General features: G+C 35.5%; 1 protein-coding gene across 2 annotated transcripts in view; it reads right to left on the reverse strand.

Moving 5' to 3' along the window:
* The window catches only part of CDH9 (cadherin 9), a 154,007-nt gene extending 137,318 nt beyond the window's left edge, over positions 1-16,689 (reverse strand). For both annotated transcript variants that reach the window (XM_087930736.1, XM_087930735.1), the window contains exon 1: positions 16,358-16,689. The gene's annotated coding sequence lies outside the window, so the exon portion shown is untranslated. The remainder of the gene's footprint in view (positions 1-16,357) is intronic.
* Positions 16,690-22,295: the final 5,606 nt, after the last annotated feature.

Consider the following 22,295-nt stretch of genomic DNA (forward strand, 5'->3'; position numbering starts at 1 on the left):
TTAACACATAACCACAGACCTGCAGTCATATTGACCTCAACAGTTTTCCAAAATGTTCGGAACACTCCTATTTTTAGAAATGGACTGTTCTGTTGTGAATAGCTTTTGTTTTTCTGCTAATAAGAGTGTATGCAGGATCACACTTGCCTGAGTTATTTAGTGTTTTCTGTAGTGGTATTTGAATTTGAGTTGCAGTCATTTTGACTGCAGATGTTTGTTAAGGTGTATGTATACCGTGTTTCTCACAAAATAAGGCTGGGCCTTATTTTTTTTTGAGCCCCCCAAAAGTGGCTAGGACGTCTTTTCGGGGGTGAATTAATTTCTCCCCCCCCCCCGCGCAATAGTGCAGTCTCCAACAACAGCGTCTGAGTCACTCCCGCTTTCCCCCCATCCCCGTAACAACAGGAAAAAAAAAAGATTTTGAGGTATCTGGGAGCACCGCACACTGCGTTTTGGTTTAATCCCGAGTGGCTGGGTGGGTGTGAGAAGAGCTGAGCAAGCTAGAGAGGCACCAGCACTGGTGGGAACCGTGGAAGCTACGGAGGCCTGAGAAGTGGCGGAAACACTGCTGGACATCCACACTGATGTCACCCGCCTGCTGACCCGGGTAAGGGAGGGGTAAGGGAGCCCTCCGTGCTCCACCATGGTTTTAGGAGTGGCTGATGGTGAGGCGTAGCTGCCGGCGAGGCACTCCTAATGGCAAGTTCCCCCCTGCCTTCCCCCCCAATTTCACGTGTTTTAAACTAGGCCTAAATTTGGGGGAAGGGGCTTAATTTTATTTTATGCCTAGAAAACATGCTGGGTCTTCCTATTGGGGGGCGTATTGTTGGAGAAACATGGTATTTATAATGTCAGGGCCATGTTCTCTGCCAAAAAGAGTGTGATTTGGTAATCCAAACTTCGAAAAAACTGTTCTAACATGGCATGAAGAAGCAGAGAGTGACTTGAGTGAAATAGAATAGGATTGCAACAAAACATTTTGTAATGGATGATGAGGAACCTGCCACCACCACTTATTCTTACATCAGAGATCATGAAGCTCCTGATGAACTTGGTGACCAGGTACAATCTATATCATGCAATAATTTCTATAGCAAGAACAAATTCAAATGGTCTTCTGCACCTTTTTGAAGCAATAGATCCAGAACCACTAGTCACAATATTGTAGTACAATTACCTGAACTATGGTCAACAGCTAGTGATCATTATGACATCATGTCTGTAATAATGTAGTCAAAATATATTAAGGTATTGAGATTTAAGAGCTGACCAGCTGCTGTAAGGCTGATGAAATGTAAGGTTGGTGCAAGAAGGATTAATCAGCAAAGGTATTGCTGTTTTAAGACTATGTATGGGTCCACAGAAGTTTTACCACTTTCAAAGGTGTATATATAAGACAGCCATTAGAGGGCAGGTTTCTCTCTCCTTGTGTCCTGTATCCATTGTAGAGATTTCCATACAGAGTTAAGAGGATTGCTTGCTTATCAGGTATTTGCCTACCACGTATATTTCTGTATATGTCTTGTATATAAACCACTGTTAAATATTCAAAACCTCTGTGTTCTGTATTTTGCTCCTTGGTTGTCTCACAATAGTAGTCACACTGCAAACACTCTGACAAAAAGTATGTCTGTGCTTAAGGGTTAAGAAACATTGATTGCAAAAAGTTGCATTATTTCACAAAAGTACCCACCAAAACATGCCACTTGTCTTTTATTGAGTGAAATTTGCTTTCAAACAATGTGTAAGTTGGAAAAGGGCCAAGCAGAATATATGTATGTTAAAATGCATACAACTGAAGATATATGTATTTAAAAAATAATGTATGGATACTGTACAGAAACGAAAGCAAACAGTACTTGCATTTTGTAAAGCAAAACAAAACAAACAAGAAGCCAGACTAAACCAAAATCAATAGACTTGTCCATCTCCACATCTAACCAAAAGTCTTCATTCTGGTCAGGTTTCACTCATATGGTCACAATCCAGAAATTATTCCCATTTGAGACCAATGGTTTCCAACTAATTGTGCGGGCTCAAACTCTCCTTCCTTCAGCCCCATTTACTTGAAGCTTCTTCCTATGCCAGACTAGACTATCTCTGCCCTAAGATCTTCTTAGATCATGAGCAAAATCCTTTTCTTAGATGTTCATATATAATTATGATGGTGAGAATTTTGGTGTTACTCATTTTTCAAAGCCCATTTTTATGATACAATTATTGGTATAATTATATAATGAGTTCATTTTTTTTAATGTCAAGGAAAATATATATCAGTTTTTCTGTTTCAGAAAGTAAAGCACCTGACAGATAATGTTTGGCTCAGGAACAAAGTAAAACCAGGTCCAAAAGGTACTGGCCAACGGGCATAGCAGGGATCTGGGCCACCAGGAGAAGCTGAAAAGCATCCCATTTCTGTACCATCTCCAAGAAAGCTGCATGGACTCTATACTCCATATTCACAATTTACTAGTTATTTATTAAGCACCTTAATTTCTATCTCCTGTCAGTTTGCTATTATAATGTTCTTTTTTACCACTTGGCTGTTGGCTGTCACCTCTATCACTTCTTCACCTTCTAGAAAGCATCTAGAAGTAACTTACTGCTGTTCTCACCAATCACATTATGTTATTTGACAATGTATAGACCTGTTGACTTATACTTAAGAATGAAGCATGGGTTATGTCTTTCATGGACTTAAAACTGCTGTGATTTTGACCCTCTGCCTCTCAATTCAGGCATCTTTAAGGTGTCTGGATTTCAATTTACAGAAGTCTTCAGCATTCTGCAGTTCTTTCTTAGAAACAAATCCAGTATAAAAGCAGATTCGTAGTTATTTTTGCAGATAGTTTACCAACTATCAGATGGTCCAATCACATTTACAATGTTCATGATTCAATTAGTGATTGTTTACTAATATTTACTAACCTAACATTTATAATCCAAACACTCTTACACTGTAGAAAAACAGGCTTTATATCTCCTGTCTTTCATTCTCTATCATTAAACCAGCAAAAAATCTTCTACATTGCTGGGGAAACAATTTGTGATTTTGGTAAATTTTGCTATGATAAGAAACCCCACAAAATATCACCCTTCCTACACAAAACATGTTTACTTATTTATGCACACAATATTTAGTATAGTTCTCATCAGGACTTATTGTTTCACAACTATAAAAAAATTGTCCTTATAAAATTGGCAGAGTTTCAGAGGATCCAGAAGCCTCTTCAAATTTGTCAAGGCTAACTATAACAATGATTGCAACAGCATACCACATTGAGTTCAGAGATGATTATCAAGGTAAACTAAAAACAGAATGTAAAAAGATTGACACAACAGCTTATGCAGAACATTGGAAAAAGTTGGGAGGGCTGTGTGTGGTCCAACCTAATTAGGTTGTGCAGGCAAAACCCTCCTTAGGATTAATATTTAAGGACAGAGCTAGTCTATTCCAAATTGATATTCTAAAAACCTTCATATTCTGCCAGTTTAGGAAGATTATTTTTATTGCTGAAAGTTAATGAGTAATATTGAGAATAGAATATCTTTAGAAGATTCAGAATTGTTTGGGAAGGACAGTATCAGTGGTCCAAAATATTCTCCCTTGCTAATAAGAATGTTGAGGACTAATGATGATTTCACCATAAATAGTTTATTTTCTTGGAGATCAAATGTCCTATGGAGTGTACTTCAAGCTATTGCATTACCATGGCACGAATATTAATCAGATTGATAGTTATAAATTGTAATGGAGTGGACCTAAAAACCAAAGCAGAGTATGTATTGAATATCAACTTCTAGGCAAGGTATGGCAAATCAGAGAAAGTTCTGAAAAATTGGAGCTGATGACACAGCAAAGACTGAGGAACTAATGAGTAGACTGGCTGTTTGGAAACTTTCCATACAAAGAGATAATAGGAGATCACCCACATGTGCTCCAAACAGCTGCCCCTCACAAGGAGGCTGCAGTACAGCTGTTTGTGATTAACTATTTTACAACCACCAAAGACACTAAATTTGCAAATTTTCCTTTTTGTTGCTTTTAGAAATTCTTCATTAAAAGTTCTAAGAGATCTTTGGACCAACAAGTCTAAAGCCAGGTGACTTTGCTTTCAATTCTGAATGAAAGAAAAAATTAATAATAACCTTAAGAATGTAAAGAATCTGAAATAAATAGCAAAAGGATAAATAAGATTTTAATCCTAGAAAGGTATAAATGGACTAACTGTCCAGATAAAATTGGAATATTAAAACTTTTACAGTAAGATTTTGGAATTAATTATAAATAACAAACAGCTTCTGAAAAAGATATTATATTTTGGCTTTTACAAGACAAATCAAATAAGCAATTTCATGATTTCAAAAACTGGACATTGGAAAGAATTAAAGTTTTAGGTACATGAAAGATTTACAAACTGTAAATGTTATAAATTAAAAATATTAAAGGGGACTTTTGAGGAACAGAATCAGAAAATAGTCACCACAATAACACTAACGATGCCTGGAAGAAATGAGATATGTGTATGGTATATTTTATCTAACAAGAAGGGATTGGTATCAAAAGGGAATTATAACTGACAGTCCATTCACTTACAAAAGGTTGTTTCACTGGATCTACAAAACAAACCTGGTTGAGCTTTTAAAGTTTAAAAGTGTATACAAATGACAAACCAAGAGAATGATCAAGATATTTTTTCCTAACTGAATTTATAAAATAAGTTAGTTACAGCCTGGAAGAAGTCTGGACAAATCAATCTTAAATAAATATTTGAATAAGAATGATTAAGACTTAGAAATAAAAGGAAAGATATAAAGTTAGTTTATTTGATCAAGGTTAAAATAAGATGGATTATTACTTTAAGGACATTCTGCTGAAACCAAAACTGAAAACATTATATTTCATCCACATAGCAACCTTTGAAGATTGTTGCAGTCATAATTTTTTAGAGTTATGAACGGATACATCTTTACAGGAGATAAATTATATCAGAATGAATGCAGGTTGAAAATTTTCAGTTGAGAAAATTAAGTAGTCAGTGACAAATAGAGTTCTGCTTGAGTACATGAAAAGCTACCATTGGCAATGATGCTTGGCTAAATTGCCAAAGATTTGGCCTACTGCCTTTTGTCTGGTTTTTAATGAAACTTGCTCAAATGCACTTTTCATGAAGGAGTGTTAAAACTGAAATGAATTGTCTGATATCATACCCTGTTCATAGTTTTGCGATATAGTTGTCTAAATACAGAATAGATATACAAATGTACATTAGGGAGAATGAGTACAATTGTGGCATAAAAACATTATCAAAGCTGCTTGCAAAATATGCATTCTAGGAGAATAAACATATATACTAATTTTCATGTGAATGTAAGCAATCAGAAACAGATGCCAAACCTGGACTGGAAAAACAAATTAAAAAAAAAAATACAAACCCCAAGGAGAAACTCTCTTTATTGCTAATAAAAATTAAAAGCAGCTACACTGAAACTATTGTATATTTCTTCCTAGCATTTCATAATATAGATATGAAAAGTTTCTGATTCTCTTCCAGAGGCTACAGCTTTGCGTTCCAAAGCTAGCTGACAATTTTTGTTTTGTGGAAATAACTCTAATCTAATTGGAGGCATTGTGATGTATCTGTCCCTATAGGTGTGAAAAGTTACTCACAAAGCTTTTAAAACTCTTACTGGGCATGTGCATCATTTTTATCTGGCCTTTTTTTAAAAAAAATGCAGATCCACTTGGAAATAAATAAAACAGTGTCCTTTACAATATATTTTTCTCATCTATTCCTTTCCTGGCTTTTTTTAAAAAATTATTTCAAGCTACTTCTGCTTCAGAAAATTATACCAAAACAGCAAGTAAAAAAAGAATATTTGCTCTTTTATAAGACATAGATTTCTGTATGCAGAACAATTATACTTTACAAGAAACAGTTATTAATGCAATTGTGTTTTTTTTTACTCTACTTACCACTTTGGATAAATAATTGGCCTTGCTTAGAATTCTGAGAAAATGTATTTTAGTGTGTGCTTGTAAGAGTATTTGAATACTTTTGAATTCCATGTTTGTGCAGTCCAAAAGAAGGAATTATTATGGTAAATCTTGAATGTTTGTTAAGTAGCTTATTTTAAATGTCTATGGAGTTTCTCAGTCATCCGTATCATGGTTGTCCCAAATATGCCTTTTTTTCAAGAGGCAACTGGGACTTTCTTGTTTTTCTTTGAAAACATTTTGCTTCTCATCCAAGAAGCTTCTTCAGCTATGACTGGATGATGGGGAATGGAAGGATTTGTATTCCTTGCAGACAGCTGATCATTTGCATTGTTTTAGAGAGTCATTGAGGCCACTTGGAGGTTTATCTGTGCCTGAGGGTCACAGAGAGCTATGCACTTTGGATGAATATCCTTTGAATGATGCAGGAGTATGAATGGATTTACAGAAAACATTGCAGACTACAGGCACTATTTCCACTTCATTTTGAGATGTAGACAACGCAGGTTCATCCCCAACAGCCTGCAACTGTCTTCAACAGTCAAGGGACACGAGTCTGAAAACATTCTGTAGCCAAGAAGGCTCCACACACATTTGCACTTCTCAGGTGACCCTGAAGACACAGATGATCACAAATGATCTCAACAATTCTCTAAAACAATGCAAATGGCGAGTTGTCTGCAAGGAATAGAAATCTTTCCATTCCCTACTATCCAGTCAGAGCTGAAGAAGCTTCTTGGATGAGAAGCTAAATGAAAAAAGAAAAAAGAAAACAAAAACCAAAAAGTCCAGTTGCCTCCTGAAAAAGCACCTTTGGGATAGCTTATTTTAATTTTTTTCCAACCCTGCTGATGTTGTGTTTGGGTTTTCTATAATTATTTCTGGCACAGATAAAAAATTGAAATGTTTTATTTAGAATAACCCCACATGAAGCTATGAGATATTATTTTCTCTGTATTTACTGGGGTTTAGTTTATTTATATTACTCAACAAGTTATTTAATCTTTCAGTGCAGCTTTATCCCTCATGAATATGGAAAAGAATCACAAAGAATTCAAATGAGAAGCTGAAGGAGAGATAGAAAACTTATGGCAAATAATTTAAATACTGCATTGAAGTCAAACTTGTTCCATTATTATGCCTGCATTGGGTAAATATCCTGCATACTGTGGCACAACCCTTTTTTGAGAAATATGTTCCCACGATGTCACTACTGCCTCATCCTCAGCCCCAGTGCAAAGGTAATGTTAATCTACTGTATCTTCAATTTTCCAATTTGGAAGTGGTGTTTTTTTCTTCTTCTCTTAACTCAAAATATCCCAGGAATACCTGAATGCCTTGGACACGAGTCTGGGATGACACAATCAGGGACAGCAATAATTTGGGCCCGTGTTGGCCCAGCAACCTTTGGAAACATCTTCTTGCCCAGTTGCTGGCACTATATTTCTACAATTAGTTTCAATTCAGCTGCAAAAATGGCATAACTCCCAAGATCTATCAGCCATATCCTGTGATATGGGAACTTTCAGCCAATGCTGGCTGTTCCTCATTGTCATGTTGATGTTCCTTTTCCTGATGTTCCTTTTTCAAAAGGGCAATACTGCAATATTTCCAGCACTGCCCCACAGTCTATCCTTAGAGCAGATCATCAATGAGTCTGGCAGTATTGTTGTCCTTAAACAATGTAATGTGGAATAGTTTTGTGGCAAACTGAGAGTGTTAGTTTGGTGTAGGAGCTAAGGCAACTGGCTGGAAATTAGGAGACTATGCATTCTAGTCCTTACCTTAGGCATAAAACCAACTAGGTGACATTGGGCCAATCACTCACTCTCACCCCTAGGAAGAAGGCAAGGACAAATCACTTCTGACACCATGCCAAGAAAACTGCAGGCATTTCTCCAAGCAGTCGCAAACAGTCAAGACTGGTTCAGAGGCACAGAATAAATTGGTAGCAGTCCCATGCCATTCTTTCATTACTTTCTGAAACCTTACCAGTTGCTTTCTTCAATGTCTGTTCAGACAGTGTGGAGGTTCAAAATTACCATGGTCCCATCAGATAATGAGTAGTCTGACATCAGTCTGCCAAAGTGATCAGAAGAGCTAACTTGAAATACAAATCAAAGAAACTAAATTGGAGTTTTCAGTGTTTTGTGCCACTGGATTTTTCCTCCCCTCTTCCCTCTTTAAAGTCAGATTTTCCCACAGATTATATCTGGCCAGGCAAATCACTTGTTCTCCCCTTCCTCTGCAGTATTCTTTCTGCATGTGTAGTGTGTGTGTGTGTGTGTGTGTGTGTATGCATGCACATTTCATATGCTTCTGGTACTTACAGGTGAAACTTGTAAAATTAGAATATAGTGCAAAAGTTCATTTATTTCAGTAATGCAACTTAAAAGGTGAAACTAATATATGAGATAGACTCATTGCATGAAAAGCAAGATAGTTCAAGCCGTGACGTGCCATAATTGAGATGATTATGACTTAGAGCTCATGAAAACCCCAAATCAAGACAAAAAAAGCTACAAAACAGAAGATATTAGAAACACCAATCAAGCAGAACACAGCAAACTCCAAGACCAATAAACACAGACCAAGACTCCCAACCAACCAGGATGAAGAAAAAAACCATTCTGGCACAGCATAGGCTAGTACCAAATTTAAAACAGAAAAGGCTGTGAAAGTCTGACTCACAGACGAACACTATACAGAAGCCTGATGATGGCAGATGAGATTCTGCCAAAATGTTTCTACAACTTTAAAATCACAACTATAATGACGTGGGAAAATACCTGAACAAAGCTGAATTTATATGTATGTATGCATGTATGTATATATGTATATATATGTGTGTGTGTGTATGTGTATGTGTATGTGTATGTGTGTGTACACACACACACACACACACACACACACACATATATATATACATATACATATATATATATTCAGCAGCCAGGAGTTTCATATGTCATAGTTGAAGCTGAAGTTGTAGCAACCTTTCGGCAGAATCTCATCTGCGAAACATTGCTACAACTTTAAAAGCACAACTATAATGACGTGGGAAAATACCCAAACAAAGCTGAATACCATACATGTAAGTACCCGCGAAAACTTAAGAATATATATATATATATATGTGAATGATTGTGTGTGTGCATGTGTATGTATATATTCGGGGGGTGGGTAGCATAGTAACAATTGTTACAACTAGGCTAGCCACAGGTCGGGCAGCCTAGGTTACAGACAACTGTGTCCCTACAAGGCAAGGTTATCTTTTCAGCCTGGCAGATGTGTTATTAATGTTATACATACTATAAATATATTCATGAAACTTCACTGGTTCTGCAGAGATTTAAAATTGGTCTGTCTCATCCACTATTCCAGACACATCTAACCTGGCAATATTAAGCACACAATGCCCTACCTCCTCCCTATTCACTACTTTCATTATCTCTTGAACGAGACTGGAAATGATTGGCAGCTACCTTCCTGTTCTTTGATACCAAGGCAATTCCTCGAGATCACAGAAAGAAGAGAGTTGACAAAAGTAAGTTTCATTCCTCTCGTTGCTCCTTGTGTTCTTGACAGCATCTTCAGCCTCCTACTCAGCCTCCTTTCTATTAGTGGCTTGTTCAAGTAGTTTATTTGTAATAAGTAGTTTATTTTTCCTTTTCCTTACTTATAGGTAGAAAAAGGTAAATAGATTTGAGTTAAAGTATCCTTGACTCCATTTGTTATACCACTTTTTCTACTCATCTTCAAATAATTTAGTTTGCTGGCTCAAATCTGTTTTTACTATTTTTATGACTTCTTTATAAATAAAGACAATTTCTTCCAGCTTCTACTCTTAATATTAAATTTCCCCCACCCAAATACCACTGGAAGTAAGGAAGAATACAGTGGTATACTTTGGACTGATCACTGTATCCAGTGGTGGGATTCAAATTTTTTTACTACCGGTTCTGTGGGTGTGGTTATGTGGGCATGGCAGGGGAAAGATACTGTAAAATCTCCAGTCAGAGGTGGTATTTGCCGATTCTCCGAAATTTCCACTACCAGTTCTCCAGAACTGGTCAGAACCAGCTGAATACCACCTCTGACTGTATCCCTTCCCAAAGTCAAGGTCATAAATTTATTTCCCTGTTATGTAATGAAGCAATTGAGTTCTCTTTTAGTTGTTACATACTATGTTAGTAGGAATAAATTAAAGATTCAAAATTAGTATATATTTTTGAACACGTAAGAAGTATTTTTCTTTAGAATGTTGGCCAAATGCACACCTTATTTTCTTAAATCTAAGATCTGCTTTCCAGAAGTATTTAGCAAATTCATAAAAGGATTTAAACTTTGGGGAAAACTACTTTCTGAGTAACAAATACTACGGGAATGTCAAGACAAACTATCAGTTCACGGGCAACAGGGATAACCATCCCAAATCAGTAATACTCAAAGGAAATGTTGTGTTTAAGCCAATAAAACATATACGAAGATAGAAATGTGTTCAGTTAATATTTTTATCTAATATTTTAATATTTTAAACTTAGCAAATATATTTGGAGTACTTGTCTTTGTATAGAAGTCTCTATTTAAAAAGTGGGCATCAAAATACAGAGACTAAAAAATTGACATTTTAAAAAAGGCATTTTGAAAATATAGATACATTAGAAAAATTCACATATGGAATCTTTGAGAGGGAGGGAAGGAGGAAGGAAGGAAGGAAGGAAGGAAGGAAGGAAGGAAGGAAGGAAGGAAGGAAGGAAGGAAGGATGTTTGTGAGTAAAATGTGGGAAAGAATCTGCAAACAGATTCATTTGACACTACTTCTTCCAAATATCAAACATTCAATCTTTGTTGGTTAGAAATACAATAGTATGTACATCTGCATTTTAAAAAAATTATAGATTTCAGTCAAGAAGCAAATTACAATTTAGATCTTAGGCCCCTCTATCTGTAGTCATAGATCATTTACAATAGTCTCTGTTGGGGCTTGCCAAACCTTGGCTTGGGATTTGCAGTGTAACAAAAACTTCAGTCTTTCTATCTAGAATTCTAGAATGGATTGATTTAACTGAATATCCAGGTTAGTGTTTTCTGCAGGACAGTGGCTTTCCAGCCCAATCCCAAGGCAATTCTTGATAAGAAGTTAGACTGTTTCTAACAGTACTAATGCTCTCAAGTGAATAACAATGAGTAGAGTACATTGCCATTATTCTCTGCTTAGAAATTCACATAAAAGACATGGATTTTTGTTTTTGGGGGGAGACTATATGTTCAGAAATAAATCTGAGAAAGCTGAGTTTCTAAAATGGCTGTATTTAGAAAGAACTGAGATTGCAAAATATGGTGGTATATAAAGCTTGATATATTCCCCTTTATTTTCTCACACAGGTGATCACAAAGCAATGTTTATTGGGAAAAGTTGCAAAAATTAAAATGAACTATGTAGCATGAATTGTTACATGAACACTGACAATATTTTAAGGGGTGATCAATATTGGAAATGCTTTGATCATAGGCTTGATCTAAGTGATATGTAAGTTCGATAAGGAACCCAAACTAATACATATTTGTCAGAGTTTGTTGAGGAAGGAGCATTAAACTTCTTTAAACTTGTACAAAATTGCTATCCAAAATGACCCAATTTTATTGGGAAATAGCTGGGAGAAAAAACAGCTTAGGGGGGAAAAAACCCTTTATTTATTTTTTTAATATAATACTGATGATGCCAAGAATTTTGATGGTCCAGATTTGTGATTCATTTCCCTTGGCTTGCTTTTAGGTTGCCCTTTAGTAGCAATATGGGCTTTCGTTTTTTAAAGCTAACTTCTCCATAAACCTTTTCAGGAAATGCAAAATGTTCTCTGTCCCCACTCAAATGTCATTAGTCATATCCAAGTATTTGTGGATCTCTAGACAGCATTTACTAAAGACAGCTGCTCTAAGCCATACAACTTGGGGGGAGAGAAAGAGAGAGAGAGAGAGAGGAGGAGGAGGAGGAGGAGGAGGAGGAGGAGGAGGAGGAGGAGGAGGAGGAAAATCAAACACCTATTGACTGATTGAAAATAATGTCAGTCGTAGTCCTTCCTCTGCCATGCCCATTTCATAAATGTCAGGTTCTTATTATTTCATGCCGTTATGCTTATTGGATTTTAGTTTTCTGTTATCTCCAATTCCCTAATGTCACTCTGGGATGGTTCTAATAAACTTGGCTATTGTAAATGTCTTTATCTATGCAAGTTTATATTTCTGATGAGAGTTTACAAATTTTACATTATTGTAGAAAAAAGAGAGGAGGAAACTGAAATAATTGTATAGCCAGGGACTTCTGATGTCATTTTTAAAAATTCCTAAAAACAGACCTCTGATTCATCCAGTTGTGACATTTGGTAAGATCTGGACTGGAAATATCCAGGCAACCACTAGACAGAAGCAGAAGGTTAAAGTCATATGTGTCATTTTTGCAGCCATTTTTGTTGAGTGGATTTCTGTAGCTGAAATTTGGTAACCCTCAATTTGGCAGTGGAATGCCTTATAAGAAAGTATATCTATGATTTTGTGCACAAGTCACTATTTCATACAGAAAGAATTATTTCATATTATGTATAATATTCACAGGAAACTTTGTGCTACACTATTTACCACGTTCATACCCAACAGCCATGAAGCAGAAGTATTCACAGTCTCAAAAAGCTGATAGTGTTAGAAAAAAAAGTTAATACGGAATAAGAAGTATTACATACCAGATGTAACTATTAAATGGTCAAGGATAAAAATAAAATTTCTGTCTGTCTGTCAGTTTGAGCTATGAGCTAGAAAATCCCAATGTAAGTTTGTAGCATTTTTTTTCCTGACATACTTATGCATTAGTAACTGAACCATTGTTTGCTTATTTAATCCAATTTTATGGGATTATGATCTTCTGAGTCACAACTATCAAGCAATACTAACCTAAATGTGATTTACTAATTTGTAGTTATGGACTTTCCAAACTTGAGTTCAAAATCAATGTAGAAAAACTCAATAGAGATGCTTCAAGAATATACAAGAAAAGATTCATCCTGTGAAATAATCCTAATTTCCTTTCATTTAAAAAATTCAAACAATTCTTACAAATTATTATTACATTTATTATAAGTTCATACATATTCTATAAACTATCCTTTTTTCCGTAACGACCCATATAAAGGAGTCATAGCAAGTTTTATGATAATTACTCACTTCACAATTATTAGCAACAAATTGCTAATAATTAATTGCTACCATAAAAAGCACTTAAACTTTCCACAGGCTCTCAGCCAGTAAACCTCAATAATCAAAAGAGATAGTGTTGGTTAATGGTGGTCAATTTTATTTGCTAATGTCCAGCATCAATTCTGGAATAAGTATTTGTATTTGTAATTTCAAATTAGTTACATGCATCTGAGTAGACTGCCCACATATTACTATACAGTCTCCTTCAAAGAATACATCCTTGTTTTGACACAAGTTATCACAGTGTGGCATCATGTAGATATACAGTACTCTCAATGATCCTACAAATATGGGTAAAATGCTTTCAAACAGAATATGCTAAACAGGGATATTGTGAAATCCTTTTGGACGATTTCAGACAGGCATCTGCCAAGGATACTTCAGACATCAAAGAGCCTAGCTCACAGGAGATGGCAGCACATGATTTCACTTAGTGCCTGCCAGGTCCATCATTCTAGGTGATTGAGTGATCCGTACTCATCAACTCAGTGCCAGATTTTGTTAGAATCCTTTCCTTCCTTCCTTTCTCTCTCAAGCTGATCTAATTTACTGCAGAATTTCTACCTCCTCAATTCTCAGAATAATCAATTAAACATGTTAACAACCTTTTTGAAATTTAAGTTAGCCTGACAAGGCATCTGCAAACCTGTAAAAAATTTTTATTGCTTATCTATAATAAAAGTATTTAAGAAATAAAAAATGTTCTGCTTCAAAAAAAAAAAAAAGATTAAATACAGAAAGGGGTGGGGGAAACTCTCGGATTTTATCTTGATTTTATTTTGCTACCAATGCTGCATCTCTTATCCAAAGAACAAAGCTCTCTATTGGCTCTTCTAAACTTGTTTTGTCTCTGCAAACCCAGATTTTTTTTATTCCATAATAGAAGAAACCAGCAAACATCCCAAATTAAGCCATTTTTACATAATGTACTGCTTTAAATATCAACATGGTCTGCTTTGTTTGGAAGTTATCCTACTTCAAACTGATTTGATGTTGTTTGTAGGACCATCTACCATTTATTTATTTATTTTATTTGTCAAGCAAGTATTAGATAACAGGTATAAGTATAAGCATGGTTATGAATACATGAAATGGATATGAATAAAAAGAAAGAAACAATAGGACAGGGACGGTAATTGCTACCTACCTGTTTGTGGTATAAAAGTTTGCACTATTTCTAATAAATACTGGTAGTATTGCTTGCCAATAGATTATTTAGTTCCATTCTCAAATCACTTTTTTTTTACTGTCAATATGCCCATTTTTTAGGAACTGGTGTTTCACTGGCTTGGGTATTGTTACAGAATGTCAGAAAATTCTTTAGAAGGAAATGTACACTATCCTGATGGAACTCAGTAGGGGATCACAATGATCTTCAGAAAATGATGTGTATAAAAAACCAACTGCTGCTCAGGTGTTATGAACCCCCACCACACACACATAAATCAAATTCTCATCATAGTGAGGAAATCATCATTCTCAAATTTGATGGATTGTTCACTCAAAAGCACATCATTATCTACATGCGGACGAGAATGTACTTTTACTGAAAGTACTACAGTATGCACATAAAACAAAATCAAATGCATATCTGACTTATGCTGTTGTTTCTTAATGTAAGATTGAAAGCCTTCCTTGGGCTAGGAAGTTAAAACTTATAGATTGAACAATGCTACCGACATCAAAAGCAAAAGTATCTTCTTAAATCTCCTGAAATTCTCAAACATCAATGGAATCACAAGTAGGGTTGCCAAAATAAATCAGCATAAATTAAACTGGTTTTCCCTTTCTGGGGCTCTGAGCAAAAGATAACTAGGATGGCTATATTTTGGGGTAAAAACCCAGCCCTCTATTCTCTTTCAACTTTATCGACTCCCAGATGATCCCCTTATAGTTCTAACATGGTAAATACAAATGTAAATTACCTCCTTCCAAGGTCCTTATCCATTTCTATTTGGAGCCATTATTTAAGTCTACCTGGCACAGGATGAATGGGTTTAGTACCCAGACAGCCCATACAATTGCAGAGGAATATTGATTTCCTTTACAGTTCACATTCATCATTTCAGAGTCGAGGATCTGGATGTTCTGTGAAGCCATTATGGAATTCTTGGCATACATAACTGAAAATGTAGGTGGAAAACAATATCAAACAAACAGAAATTGCTGGTGAGAGAACTGACAGTGAATTACCCTTTCAGATGAGTTAGATGCATGAAAAGAAATACCTTGATTAGGATATTCTTCCTGAATTCCTATTTCCTTTCAGTGGCTTTGTTGATCAGAACTGCCAATCCAGAATGAGGTTATGAGTTGGCAAAGAAGTTTGCCTAGCTATTCCACTCTCAAATTTGCCAACTGTGCATTTAATTCATACATCCCTAACTGTGAACCAAAAATAATGCCTAAGCGGAGTTCTGAGATATTTGGAAGCTTGCTCTCTGTCAGCAATGCAAGTCAAACTAATAAATGCTTTGTAAAATCAGAATCAGCATCAACCAATTTTTTGCTCCTTGAAAGTAACCATGGTCCTTACAGATTAATGCTTCAACTTTCTTATTTTATTTTACAGAAAATACTAGATATATATTTTACCCTTTTGGCTAATTAAAATAATATAGACTTACTATTTATTAATAATTTATTAAGACTTATTCATTTATAGCTTGCTCCTCATGCATATCAAGTAATATCTCTATGGGAATATTGAATGCAAGAAACGAAGCCTATGAATTAAGCAGAACTTTAAAGCCCCCGCTTGGCTGAAACAGCTTTGTCAACAGCTAGAATCCCGTTCCATTCCTGTTGGCAAACTGTCCAATGGATTCCATGCATGTCCTTCCTGTATGCATTTGCATGCAAGTGCGCAAGGAAACACTTTAAATCGGAGTTCAAGTTTCAAAAATGCTCTTGTCGCTGACTACCCGTTTCTCGGCGCACGCCTTTATTTCTGTCTTCATTCATCCTCCCCATCCCGCCGCAAAAATGAGGGGGGGGGGAGAGAGAGAGAGGGAGACTAAAACACAATAGTCAAAAAAATACAGCGTGTAAAATTCAAATAAAGCCTGTTGTTCGAGAATCTAAGACGAACCGAGAGAAATCACTCACCTCCTTCTTGCTGGTGAAAGCGGCTGAAGCTTTACTTCCAGCTAACACTGTTCAAGGTTGCTTTAGTTCCTCATCTGCCTGTCGATCTTAGCTCCAACGCTGTGTCTACCCCGACCTTCCTCCCCCGCTCTCGCTCTCTTTCCTTCTCGCTTTCCTTCTTCCTCCCTCCCTCCTTCTGCATCAGTTTTAACTTCAGCAAGTAGCAAACTGAAGCTGTAGACCGCCCTCGGTCTGATTGATTTCGGTTTCAGAACCTCTGCTTAAAAAAGCACCATCCTTCCTAGACTAAGAGCTCTTGCTACTGGTGAAGGAGTAACCAGTGGTGAATCTGAGTCTTTGGGGAACAGGGGCGGATGGTGTGAAGGAATGTGGACGTTGGGAGGGAAAGTGGGGGGGGGGGGGCTTGGCTGTACCAAACACCCAGTGATTTGCAAGTGAATGAAGGAGGAGGGCATAAGCAGGAGGGCTTTGACAAGGACTACCCATTAGTAGAAAGAAACCTCAATCAAAGAGTTTCAGTGTATGCAGTGTGTAAATTAGCTGCATGGGATATTTTTTTAATTATTACATTGGTCCCTTTTATTGTGATTTAATGTCAACTGGGTACATACCCATTATCTTACATAGTTACATTACCCTCTGCAATCAGTATATTAAGATTGAAGAGGAAATTTGCTTGCCCCCTTGCCACCATGATTTTTTTTAAAAAAAGGAGGCACCAGAAATTGTCAATGCCAATGGTGTTCAAATGGTGCTCCAGTTATTTTGGAATTGTACCCAAAGCTCCTATTACTCTTTATGCTATCTTTGCTTTCTTTTGCCATGGTCGTTCAACTTCTATTTGCAGGTCTTTATATTTTGTGATTTCTCCTCTACTCTGCTGTTTCTGGGTACTGCCACATCTGCTATCCAGACATTTTTTTGTCTTCCTTACTGACAATTGTCAAGTATGGAGTGTTAGGTGGCAGCTGCTTATCAGTTTGACTTCTGAAATCTCAGAACATTTTTTTAAAAAAACAAACTTTAATACAACTAAAATAACGAACAAACACATACACAACATAGAAAAAAATGGAAAAAAACACAAAAAATAAAAAAATAAAAGCAATCAATTCCACTATCAACAGTTTGTGGTTCCTTATTTGTTATCATTACTGGTGTCATATTTACAAGTAAGTCTTAATGTGAATATGTAATTACTACCTCCTTTACAGTTTAACAATATTTATCAATATATTTTATATCTTTGTTCTATCCAGTCATACCAACATTCCCAGCTTTTATAATATTCTGATTATTCTTTATCCTTTAGTGCTAGGGTCAATTTATCCATCTCTGCACAGGTTGCTATTTTCTGAATAATCATTTCCTCTGTTGGGATGTCAGCTTGTTTCCAACACTGTGCAAAGGCTAATCTAGCTGCAGTAAGTATGTGCAATATTATATTTGGTTTTTTTTTAGGGAATTGTCTATTAAATATCCCTAATAGGAAGAATGCTGGTTTTAATACAATTTGCTCCACCGCTATTTCCTCCAACCTTTTTTTGATTCTGCACCAATATCTTTGGGCTTCAGTGCAGGACCACCACATATGAAAGAATGTTCCATGTTTCTTTTTACATTTCCAGGAATTCGGATTCATGTTAGGAGACATCTTCGCTATTCTCGAAGGAGAGAGATCTATAAAACATTTTATAAGTATTTTCTTTATATGTTGCTGATTTTGTGATTTTATTATTCCTGATCCAGACCTTTTCCCATTCTAATAATGTAATGCTACGTCCAATATTTCTACTCCAAACTATCATATTGCCTTTGACATACTTCTTCCTCTAATAAATGGTTATAAAATTTGGTTATATATTTTTTTTATCTGGACCTAGTGAGATTTTATCTAATTGTTGTAGCTTACTGTAAATTCCCAAACTTTTCTTATCCTATCTGTATCTATTTTGAATTTGCAGGTAAACCCACTGGTCTACTCGTAGCCCTTGTTCTTGGAGATCTTGCCATGGTTTTAAAGTTCCTTGTGCATCCAGAAGGTCTTTGTGTTTTATCATCTTGTTAAGATCCAAATTATTTGGATGTATCATCGCCTCCATCATTGAGATCCAAATTGGGATTTTTAGATAATGTTTTTTCTTTATTTTATTCCAATTAGCCAGTAAAGAGTCTCTAATTATATGTCTGTGGAAGTAATTCTGTTTGGTTTTTCCCGTGTCCCATAAAAATGCATGCCACCCCCTCTGTAAGTCATGGCCTTCTAGGAATAGTATTCTTTTATTTGACAAGTTTACCCACTCTTTCAGCCTTAGTAAAGAGGCTGCGCTATGGTATAATTCCCAATTTGGGAGTGCCATACCCCCCTGCTGTTCATATCTTGCATCGCTTTTAAATTTATCCTCAATTTTTTCCCTTGCCAAATAAATTTTGCGATTATTCTATTGAGTTCCACAAAGTAGTTTTTATGAATTTTTATTGGTATTGTCTGGAACAAAAAAATAAATTTAGGGAGAATGGTCATTTTAATTGTAGTAAACCTCCCTAATAGGAAGATTTGCAATTTAATCCATAACTCTAAGTCTTTTTAAACCTGTTATAGTAATTTGCTATAATTATTTTCCATTAGAATTTTACAATGAGCCGTCAGCCAGATTCCTAGTTATTTAATTTTTTTTTACCACTTTTAGTCCCATTGCCTTTTCCAATTCCAATTTCTATTTTTCTGTTAGGTTTTTAGTTATTTTTTTCATTTTTTCCCTGTTAATTTTAAGTCCTGCAACTTTCCCAAATTGATCTAGCTCTTTCAACAGTTCTTGACCTGTTGCAATTGGATCCACTATGAAAAAGACCATATCATCCACAAATGACTGCAGTTTATATTCTTCTTTCTTAATTCTTAACTCTTTTATTCCTGGGTTCTGTCTAATTCGTTTGAGCAGTGTTTTCAAAGATAATATGAAGAGCCGGGAAGATAATGGACATCCCTGCCTAACTCCTTTTTCTATTTTTATTGAGCACGTATATCTCCATTAATTATAATATTTGCCTTTTATGAGTCATAAATTGTAGTCATGATGTTTTAAAATTTAGTGCCTAAATTCATATTGTAGATTTGTTGAATTAGAAATTGCCAATTTAAGTTGTCAAAGGCCTTCTGTGCATCCAAGAATACAAGGACTATTTGTTTTTCCAGATGGGCTTTGTAGTATTCTAAAACATTTAACACTATTCTTAAATTGTTCTTAATTTGTCTATTGGGAAGAAATCCGTTTTGATCTTTATGTATATATTCATTCAGGATTTTTTTTAGTCTATTTGCTATAATTGTAGTAAATAGTTTGTAATCAGTATTTAACAAAGAAATTGGTCTATAGTTTTGTATGAGTCGTGGATCTGAGTCTTCTTTCGGAATCAATTAAATCAGTGTCTCCTTCCATGAATCCGGCATTTTAGCTGCAAGTAAAACCTTGCTATATACTTCTACCATGAGGGGTCCTATTTGTTCTTCTATTACCTTGTAGAGATCCCCTGGAATCCCATCAGGTCCCAGAGTTTTGTTGTTCTTTTGATTTTCTATTGCTGTTTTCAGTTCAGACCTCATATGTAATATCTCTAATTAGCATTTCTTTCATCTCATCCCCAATTACTTTGTCTTTTGTTTCACCCAAATAGTTTCTTATCACATCCTTGTTTTCCTCCTCCTTTTTATAAAGGTCTTCAAAATATTTACATGCAATCTCTTTTTTCTGTTCTGTTCCCTGTTGGGCATCCCCATTTTCATCTATTAATTGGTAAATTAATCTTTTCTGTTCTTCTTTTTTGAGTTTTTTGAGTTTATAGGACAACCAACTTCCTGGTTTATTAGCCTGTTCAAAGAATATCTGTCTAGCTATATTCAACTTTGTAACCATTTCTTCCTGTTCAATTAGGTTTAATTTGTGTTTAGTTACTATCATCTGGTTTTGCAATCTACAAACCTTTGGGGTATTTTGTAACTGCATTTCTAATTGTCTAATTCTTTGTTTTAATTTATTTTGTTGGGCACATTTTTCTTTATTTCTCCTGGCAGTATATGATATTGTTGTGCCTCTTATTATTGCCTTCACTGTGTCCCAAATATTCTGCTTCGTAGTTACCTCATTATTATTTTCTTTTAAAAAGTAGTCTAATTCCTCCTTAAGTCTATTCATAAACTCTTTCTCTTTAATTAGCTGTGTATTTAGCATCCATCTTTTCCTTGGCTTTTTCCTACCTTTCCACACTATCTGAATTGGATTATGATCTGCTCATTCGTTAGGTAAAATTTCAATCTCTTTTAATTCATTTGCTAGCTCACCATTCATCCACCATATCAATTCGTGTCCATGATTGATGTGGGTTGGAATAAAATGTAAACTGTTTTTTCTCCGGGTTTAATTTTCTCCACATTTCTATCAAATTTAGTTCAGTCATCATTTCCTCACATGTTTTCGGTAATTCTCTCTTTTTCCCCCTACTACTGTGATCTTTCTGATGGTCCACAATGGTATTGAAATCCCCCTAAGATACAAATATTCCTTTTTTCTAATCCCACTATTTTTTCATGTAATTGTTTAAAAAAATATTTTTGATTATTGTTAGGGGCATAAATTACTACTAATAGAATTGGAGTTGACTTAATCCAAATTTGTAAAACCAGAATTCTTCCGTTGGAATCTGTCCAAATTAGCTCTGCTTTCATATCCTCTTTCACATATACTGCTATCCCTTTCTTTTTCCCAAAGTCTCCTGGTGACGTATACAGATTCCCTAGCTTGGGGCATTCTAAATATTTTTCATCTACCTTCCTTATGTGGGTTTCTTGTAAACATATTATATCTGCATTTTGTTTAATTAGTTTAGTTAGTATTCTTTTCCTTTTTATCCTAGAATTCAGGCCATTTATATTAATTGATAATATTTTCTTTTCCTCATCCATTACCTAATTGATTCTTGCTTTTTGTCTTGTAGTTACTTGTCTTGTAGTTTACTGTCTCTTTTTGTAGCTGATAACGTGTCCTCGGTTCTTCTCTCTCTTGTTGTTGTTGTATATATTTTGAATACCTGGGATTCCTATCTCTACTCTTTTGGTAATCCTGGTCGTCTTGCGAGTTTGATTCTAGTTCATCTTTACTACTCAATTCTTCCGGGCCTACCAATCGTTCATAGAATTATTGGGCTTTTTCCACGGAGTCTAATCTAATTTTCCTTTCTTCTAATGAGATTAACATCCGTACTGGGATTAGCCATCTAAATACAATGCCTTTTTAGTTTAACTGGTTCACCAAAAAATTATACTTTCGCCTTTGCTCTCTCACTCTTCTTGGGATTTGTTTGAGCACCAAGACTTCTTTTCCTTTATATGTAATTGTTCTTTTTCTGGATATTTTGTATATAACATCCAGACCTTTCTTCTGGCAAATCTTACATGAACATCTTTTGGATGTCTATGACATCTTGCATAATTTGTACTCACTCTATAGACTTTGTCCAGCTCTTTCAGAATATCATCCTTATCCTTTTCCAACAATTCTGCTAATATTCCTGTTATCACTTGTTCCAAATCCTCTTCTTTTGATTCCACTATATTCTGGAATCTCAAATATGCTGCGGCCTTATCCATTTCCATATACACCAGGGAATCATCCATTTCTTTGCTCACATTTCTTAGTTGATCATCAACCATTTTCAGCTTCTTCTCAGTTTGTTCTGTCCTTTTCTCAACCTCCTTTATTGTTGATTCATTTCTCTCTAGTGCTTGCCATATTGTTCCGATTTTTTGATCCAACTTTGAAATGTCTAATTTCATTTCCGCCTTTAAATTCCCCATCTCTTCTTTTAATTCATTTGTATCAGCTCTTGTCTCAGTATGGTTTTCCATCATTATTTCTTGCAGCTTCAACATGGATTCTTGTAA

This window comes from Pseudonaja textilis, chromosome 3 (assembly GCF_049901715.1).
Source record: "Pseudonaja textilis isolate UNSWEBS1 chromosome 3, rPseTex1.2, whole genome shotgun sequence".
Taxonomy (NCBI): domain Eukaryota; kingdom Metazoa; phylum Chordata; class Lepidosauria; order Squamata; family Elapidae; genus Pseudonaja; species Pseudonaja textilis.